The sequence below is a fragment of the Chinchilla lanigera genome, unplaced genomic scaffold (genome assembly GCF_000276665.1).
Source record: "Chinchilla lanigera isolate Chin_1 unplaced genomic scaffold, ChiLan1.0 scaffold00030, whole genome shotgun sequence".
Taxonomy (NCBI): Eukaryota; Metazoa; Chordata; class Mammalia; order Rodentia; family Chinchillidae; genus Chinchilla; species Chinchilla lanigera.
Genome location: NW_004955431.1, coordinates 14,653,116 through 14,662,037, shown reverse-complemented (window position 1 = coordinate 14,662,037; position 8,922 = coordinate 14,653,116). Strand labels below are relative to the sequence as shown.

The window sequence follows — 8,922 nt, the reverse complement described above, 5'->3', positions numbered from 1 at the left end:
CCTTCTGTGCTCTGGGTTTAATCTTCACTAATTAATGGCACTTCAGGAAGACTATTTGAAGGCACTTGTGTTCTCTTTGGTAGATCTTCTATTTCTTTTTTTTTTTTTTTCTAAATGGAAAAAAGGTAAAACAGAATTTCATAACAAAATAATAGCAGTTAATACATCGCATATTGTTATCTTTAAAGTAGTTATTCAGACTACAAGATACGGGCATTAACATTTCTCCAATCGATTGTAGCACAAATCTTCCTTTTCAATGAAGTAAGAGACGCTAATAGTACAACTGATTTGCATTTTCCCCACTTGCTTTTCTGTCCTTTCCTCTTTTCCCTTTTCCTCATCCTAGTTTCTTTTACCTTTTGAACAATTTCTTTCCATTTCACAATATCTTTTGTACATTTTAGACCTAGATCTTGTCTCCAGGTAGATAAGGAAAAGATTCTCTTAGTCTAAAGCAGCACGTTTAGGGTATTGTTTTCTGAGACCTAACATTCCTTTAAGTGTATTCAATCTGCACATCAATTTGCTTATCAATAGATTCCCAAACCAAATCAGCCAATGTATGTGTTCATCTATATTTTTAGCAAATAGCCCTTAGCAGAATGGAATGTCTTTTTTAAAAGGCTCATCCTGAAGTAACTTTATTAACAAGATTTATTTGACAGATGTTACTACATTGCTCTGCTTTTGGTGTGGAACTGTTTGGATGAAGGATTAACCAATGCAGTGAAAAATCTAGATACCTAACCTCTTCCCTCTCGCAGTATGGTCTGTGGGCCACCTGTAGCATTGGTGTCCCATGGTAACTTGTTAGAAAGGAAATGTCAGCCCCACACCAGGCCTACTGAGTCAGAATCTGCACTTTAGCAGCCTCCTCAGGGATCCCCCACATTTAAGGCAAAGGAGCATCTGAGTTGCTAAGCAGCTTTCTTCTGTACCTGGGCAGTGACACGCATACCTGAGACGAGGCTTCCCAACCTGTCAGGCTGTGCTGTGCCTGTTACTTCTCTCCAGGCTGGAAATCCTTGGAAGGCATGGACTGGGCACTGTGTATGCCCCTGGACCTCTCCCTGTGTTGTCGGGCACCATGAAGAGAAGCAGAAGTCCTATTCAGTCTTTAGGAGCTACAGGTGTTGGGCCTTTGGTGAGAGACTCTCTGATCTTTCCACAGGAGGCCTCCCACTGTACCTGTTTAAAAGCTGAAGATGGTGGCGGCTTTCATACAGTCTTTCTCTTTGGCTTCCTCTTTGGGAGGAGGCATGTGTTAAGTGGAAGGGAGAAGATTTAACGAGGTCCAGAGGGGATGATGCCAGGGGGACCAGGAGCTTTCTGTTGTCACCCCGGTTGATCACCCCTAAGGGTGAACCAAGGCAGATGAAAACCCAGCAGCTTCTGTAGTCACCCTTGGAAATAGTTGGTTCCACTCCCATTATTACAGGGAAGGTAATGGCTTAGTGACTTGCCCAAGCTCCTGGGAATTTACAGGCTCCTGCACGTCTACGTTTTAGATAACACAGAGTCCACCATGCTTAGCCTTAGGCTGCTAGAAGACCAGGGACAACCAGAAACTGAAACTCCCAACAGCCCACTCAGCATGCTCCCAGGGCTTTCCCAGAAGTGTCTGCCTTTGCCTGAAGTCCTTCTTAGCATAAAAAGCAAGCTGATATCATCACAGAGAAGCTTGCTCTGCAGACTTCCTCTGAAGCTCAGGCCACAGACAGAGCTGGGGGTTGGGGGGCACGCTGCTAGAGCCTGGGCAGCTTCCGGGATTCAGGCTCATCCAAGGGGCCATGAAAATGCTATCACCTTCACTGAGAGGGCCCATGCTCCGGAGGGTCGCCTCCCTGCCTAGAGGGACCCTGTCTCAAAGGGTTCCTGCAGACAGACAGCTATGCAGAGGGAGTAGCAGAGAGTTGCAAAGAGACAAAGAAGGAGTAAGGAAAAGAGATTTCCACCTAGTGTGGAAGGCATATCTGCCTACGACAAACTGTATGTCTGTTCTGCATGTGTGGCTCGGGGGTGGGGGAAGATTTGTGTTGATCTGTTTTTATTTTTCTTCTTTAAAAGACACAGTCTTGATATATGCCTAGGCTGTCTTCCAATTTGTGGGCTCAGGTGATCCTCCTGTTACCAGTTGGTGGGGTTCCCAGTGGTTTTTTTCAGGCTCTTTTCCTGCTCAAAGAATTGGATGGACAGCTGAAGCATGTAAAAATTTAATATTTATTGAAGGTAAAAGAAGAAAAATTTTAAAAAGTGCTCCAAAAAGGAAAAAGTGCTCTAAAGAAGAGAGAAAATATGCTCTGGATGCAGAGCAGGCCACTGCAAAAGCAAGACAGTGGCCATGAGGTGAATGGACATCTTTAATACCCTTCTTTTGATAGCAGACCCAGGATGTCCAACACAGGGCTCCGAAGCTGCTCTGCATATGTGTCTAGCCATGATTGACAGGTCTCTATGATTGACAGGTCACACCCAATTTCCCAATCACTCCGCCATGCCCAAATCTCTGCCTCATTCCTGCTTCAGCCTCACAAGTCCACAAGTTGCTGGGATCATATTCAGATGTGTCCACGGCACCTGCGTGGCCTTTTCTTTTCTTTTTTGTTTTTTTTCTTAGCGCTATTGTGGATTGAATCCAGGGTCTTTACATCACACTACATTCCCATCCCTTTTTTATTTTTTATTTTGAGAAAGGGCCTCATTAAGTCACTAAATTGTCCCTTTGAACTTGCAATTGTCTTGCTTCAGCCTCCCAGAGTGCTGGGATTACAAGCACACACCACCATGCCCAGTGGTACTTTTGTTTTCTTTCTTTGGCGGGAGGAATTGAACTAGGGCCTCAAGCATGCTGAGCATGTACTCTACTACTGAGCTATACCCCAATTCTGATCTTCTTTCTTGTTTTCTTTTTCTTTCTTTCTTTCTTTCTTTCTTTCTTTCTTTCTTTCTTTCTTTCTTTCTTCCTTTCTTTCTTTCTTTTCTTTCTTTCTTGCAGTGCTGAGAATTGAGCCTGGGGCTTCCCACATGCTAGGCAAGCATTCTACTCCTGTATTAAACCCTTAGCTCTCTAGTATTTTTCAATTCAGGAAAGGCTGAGAGATTTGGATGAGAGGGAAGGGCCCCAAAGCAAAGGTCAGGCAGCTCAGTCAACGACGTGACTCCTCAGCAATGATGCTCTGACTTTCTACAAGAAACCTGTCAATATAGATTCTCCGCCTGGCACTCCAGTTATGCTCTCCTAGTAGCCAATCATTATGAATGACTGATTATTCATTGGCAAAAGAATTCCCCCTCTGATCCCTATTGCTTTACTCAGACACCAGTAGTTTTCTTCATTTTAATTTTTTTCCCTCCAGTTCAGATGGTTTCATGTTTCCTCCTTGCTCTTCCTCACCTCCTTCACTGTTTCTTGGTAGGTGCTGCCTTCAGTAGAATTTCCAGCGATGCCCACATTCATTGCATAGGACAAAGGTAGTCATGGGCTCATCAGCACTGAGTGTCTGCACCTGGTTGTAGGTACAGTTCTTCTTCTTGCACTTGCTGCACTGGAGGAGGTCAGTGTTGGTGCCGCTAGTCTTGGCCATTTGGTGCTCGCGGATGGCCTCCTGGGTCATGGCATTCCTCAACTCCCTCAGTTCGTCACTGGCCATTTCTTCTGCCATCATCTTGGCGATGAGGCCAGTGGAAATGGCCCCACTGAGGACGTTCCGCCTGAGGCCCGGGTTCTTGGGATCCTTGAGGTTGCTGATGCGGCTGCGCACCCGGTTCCGGTACTTCATGCCTGTGCTTTTGAGCTCCTGGTAGATATGAGCTTCAATTTCTGATGCCATCTTGTCACAGTTGACTCCGTAGTCCTTGTAATCATCTTCTGCCTTCAGGGCTACCGACAGCATCTCCACACACTTGTCCCGGACAGAGTCCCCTGTGAGATAGCAGGGAGACAGCAGGCAGATGGAGGGTGCAAATGTTGAGGGCCTGCTGGGTGTTCTGGGGGTCTTCACTTTTGATTTGCTGCTGTGTGATCTTCTCATCGATGGCCCTTTCAGAGAGGAGGTGGCAGAAGACTGGGAGTCTCCGGAGTCTCTCCTGTTCTTGGGTTCTCCCCTTCCTTTCTTCCTGGGTGGAGAAAGGGCTGCTTCTGGCTTCCAATCTGAGCAATCAAGCACTTTTGCCTTCTTCTTTGCTTTTTTTCTTCCTTCTCTTTTTTTTTCTTTAGGAGACCCCGGGGAGTCCAGCAGTCGCTTCCAGTTTTTGATGAGGACCTTGGCCAAGGCCACCACCTCCTTGTCTGAGCAGTGCTTGCGAATCCCATTCACAGCAACCCCAATCCTGGTTGTCTGTAGCAGCTGGATGGACATCTGATAGCTGTCCAGCTTCTTCAGGAGGTCCAGGGCCCCTCCCATGTTTCTCTTGGCCACCATTTTCTCCAGCTTTTTTGTGATGGTCAACAGCTCCTCCTCCTGGTCCATGTTGGCCTGTGACACCCAGCAGAGCAAAGGATGGGGGACAGCAGCTGGGCTTCGGTGCAGCAGGCACTAAGGTGGAGGCTCTGCAACCTTAATGCTGTCTCTAGAGAGAAGCAAACAAAGAATAGCATAAGGAGTTAAGTGCTCAGTCAAGACCTTGAATAGATTAGTTCAAATTATTTTGTTTTTTTTTTTTCCAAATTAATAAGGTTATGTTTTAGGGATTTATTGGCAAGATCTGGGCAATAAAGCTGTAGAGTACAGGACAGAGTCAACACATATTCTCCCCTAGTCACAGGGTAGGCAAAGACAGAGCTTGTCCTTCTGTCCATGTGCATACTGAAAATTTCTACTCAGACAACCCACCCTCATCTAACACAGTAAACCAGAATCTTTTAGATTAGTGATTTCTTGTTTTAAATTAGTGCGTTTCCTCACTTCTCTAACCATAATGCCTACCCACTCAGACTTCAATCTTTAGAATCATTTGTAATTCCTTCTGGTTAATCTTGTATCTTTTTGGTTTTGTATCTACCTTTGTTTCTAATGCCATAGCCACTACTCCATTTCAGCTCCTTATTGACTTATGCCTGGACCACTGCAATATTTTCAAACTATTCCATTTAGACTTCCCCTGGTGTACTCTGGGTTCTGCCTTAGAGTCTTCTTAATAGGTTGTGTAGATCAGTGTCAGTCTCTCAACAACCAATGGTTCTCTACTAACCACACACAGTAGTTGGCTTTCCATTACTATAACAAAGATCTGGGATAACTACCTTAGAAAAAAGGTTTATTTTGACTCAGTTTTGGAGCTTCCAGTCATGATCAATTTGTTAACACCCCCAATGATCTAAAGACATCCTACTAGGGCCAACCTCTTAAGGGTTCCACTACATTTCAATAGAACCATTGTTGGTGGACCAAGCTTTTAACATACAGGTTTTGGGGTATATTCTAGATCTAAGCCACAGCACTATATGAGAAAGTAAACTTTATAAGCCTGTAACTCGAGGCCTCAACAGTCTTGCCTCAATTTTCTTACTTGTTCTACCATTACACAGTCTAAGGCAGTTCTGGCAAACCTTTTAGAGCTTTAAGTGATAACAAACAGCTAATGCAGCATACATGCCATAGGTACACTATTACTGATCTCAGGTTTACTTAAGACATTTAAACAAAGGGTTGTTATTCTGTGGGGAGAGTTGAACGAATATGTTGATTCCAATCATTTGAAAGTCCTTTTAATGCTACATTTGCAGTGTCTCTCCTTGTAATCCCTTCTATTCTGTTACCACTTTTCTACGCTACTGGTCCCCAGATCCTTCACTAAATCAAGGCAGCTTCCCTGAAAGACACATAACTTGCATCTCAAGATTTGGAGGTTCCTTCTTTCTTACCACCCCTCCAGAAACATGTCAAAGCAGGGAAATACAAAACAGGAATTGTCTATCGTTGAGAGCCAAAAATCATCAGTTTAAATAAGATACTCCAACACTTGCTAGACTTAATGTTAATAAAATGTTATTTCTGAAAATTATATTTTCCTTTGTGTAAGACTATTATGCAACAACTATTTTATTGTTATTGAAGTTCAGAAATTATGAGGAAAATACATTTTTAGGGGAAGAAGACATAAAGCATGTTTTGGCTCTCACTTTTCCAATTAAAATAAATGACGTCAATGTTGAGCACCAAGATGGTGGAGTGGTAAGCAGGAAAGAAAGAACCTCTCTGAGAATCACCACCTAGACACTGCAATTTAGCAGCATGAGGAAGACAAGAAGGAGGGAAGTGGGTCCCCTGGATCTAGGAAGGATCTGAGCTGTGAAATGAAGCACACAGAGAGAGTGAAGGGAGAAACTTGAACAAAGAGGAAGGAGGTAGCTGGCGGAGCCTTCTCTCTGAGATAGGATTCACTGTGTGAGAGGAGCAGTTCAAACCTGTGGACCTACAGTGACTGCTGATGACCCCAGAGACCTCAATAGAGAGACACAGTGGTGCAGGGGAGCAGCAGACATGAAGGACTGCACTAGCTGGCTGTAAGTGCTGAGGGCTCAGTCATCCCACACTACAGAGGAATTGGCTGGGAGCCATCTTGGAGAGGGGCCAACTGAGCTCAGAACTTAGAGCAGCTTCAGGTTCTCTCTAGTGGCTCCCAGCTGGGCCCAGGACCATAGAGTGTGCAGTGCAGGCTGAATGAGTCTGGTCTTGACCAGAAGGTGCAGGCTTGCTGATATTATCCACTAACCAACTAAAAAGCTACTGTGGATTGCTGGGATAGATCAGCATGGAATGGGACACTGTTTCCACATGTTGTCTACCAGTGACAGCAGAGACATACCTGGAAGTGGACCTTTTTTTTTCTTTCTTTCTTCCTTCTTTTCTTTCTTTCTTTCTTTCTTTCTTTCTTTCTTTCTTTCTTTCTTCTCTCTCTCTCTCTCTCTCTGTCTCTCTCTCTCTCTCTCTCTCTCTCTCTCTCTCTCTCTCCCTTGTTTATTTGGTTTTGTTGTTGCCGTAGATTTGTTTTTGTTTTTTTCTCCATTGTTTGATCACGTTTTTACATGAGTGTGAACATGGTTTCTAGCCTCTTTGTGGTTGTTGTTCTATTCTGTTCTTTTTATCTCTTCCTTCTCTCTTTCCCTCCAGTCTTCTGCACCAGTTTCCCAAAGTTAGTGTGATCCCTTTTTGTCCTCCAGCCTTACTTCTACTCTCTTTCTCTTCTTCCAGTCTTCTATTTGTTCCCTAATCTATTCTAAATTTTAAGCGCTGAGGGCAAAAGTGACATATTAAGGACTTGTATACTGCATATAATTTTCAGGTTTGTTTTAGATTTTGTTATATAACCACAAATCTAGTTCATACAGTTAAAGGTAACAAATTAATGGTTAGCTCAGTTTGTCATTTTCAAAGCTATTTGATTCTATTGTCATTGCTCATGATACCACTATTGTGAAAAGTGACATAATTTTTCTAAACAGCTGTTCTTTCTAGTACTCCAATACTGAGATTAACTAAGGGTCACACAAAATACTGTGGCACAGTGCTAAAGAACAAGGGGCTGGGGCAAACAGGCAGCAACTTCTCATCCTCAACACAGTGAAGAGGTAGGATTTTGCAACAGATTAAAAATCCAAAAACCAGCTATATCTGGAAGATATCTCAGAGAAGTAGTCATTTCCTATGGGTTCTAAATACTAGCAATAAAGCAACCTACCATATGCAATTTACAAGCATCACCCCAGGAATTAAACTAATAAAAAAAAAAAAAGAAAAGAAAAAGACACTTAAACAAGATACAACTCCAGACATCTAGTTCACCAAAAGCAAACGAAGGGGGTAATGAGGTGGTACAATCTGAAAGCCACCCACATGGCCTCTCTGAAGTGGTAACAATAAAGTAATTGAAGGAGGCTCCAGAAAAAAATCAAATCAGAGATAATTTTTCAGATAACTGCAGAGATGGTGTCCACAATGAAACTATGCTTAGCGACTCTAGAGCAGTGTAAGAAAATGATGGAAACCATGAATGCTCAGCATAGGAAAGGAATGGAATCCATAAGGCAGATTCAAGCAGATACCCAGGAGAAAAAAAATTCTACTGAAAGTATTTATAGCAGATTAAGCTAAATGAGGACAGAATCTCAGATATAGAAGACAGGCTTGCAGTTAATGATCATGAAAATAAAGAGATCTTAAAAATAGAAAGGGTCCATGAGAAATCAATACAGCAGCTACTAGATGACACAAAGAAGAATAACTTAAGATTCACTGGAAACAATGAAAAAGCAAGAGATAGCACAAATGATATAAAAATATTGTTCACAGACACCATGGCAGAAAACTTTCCTGACAGACAAAAAGGATTTGACATAGAGATAAGCGAGGCACCTAGAACTCCAATTAACCAAAATCAAAAAAATCTACAGCCAGGTATATCATAGTAAAGATTCTACAAATTCATCACAAGAATAGAATATTAAAAGTAGTTAGGTAAAAGAAACAAATCACCTATAAAGGAAAGACCATCAAAATCACAGCTGATTTCTCAGTGCAAACTCTCAAGTCAAGGAGAGCTTGGAGTGCAGTATTTCAAGTTTTACAGGAAAACAATGTTCAATCTAGATTGATGTACCCTGCAACTGTCCTTCAAAACTGATGGAGAAATAAGATATTTCCATGACAAAAAACATCTGGGGATATTCATGACCACCAATCTGGCACTCCAAAATGTTTCAAAGGACATTTTGCAAAGAGATGTCAAGGACTACAACTCCATGAACCCCAACAGAAGGAATATACTAGGCAAAGCAAACAAAGGGAGGGAAGAAAAAAAGAGGGGCATAACAGGGATAACTCAATACATATCAGTTATAATGATCAATGTTAATGGTCTCAATTTGCTAATCAAAGACAAAGACTGGCAGAATGGATCAAGAAGTAAGATCCAACAATA

The 8,922-nt window shown here is 42.6% G+C and overlaps 1 pseudogene; it reads right to left on the bottom strand.

Annotated features, from left to right (window-relative positions):
• Positions 1-2,984: 2,984 nt before the first annotated feature.
• The window catches only part of LOC102017043, a 21,308-nt pseudogene continuing 15,370 nt past the window's right edge, over positions 2,985-8,922 (bottom strand).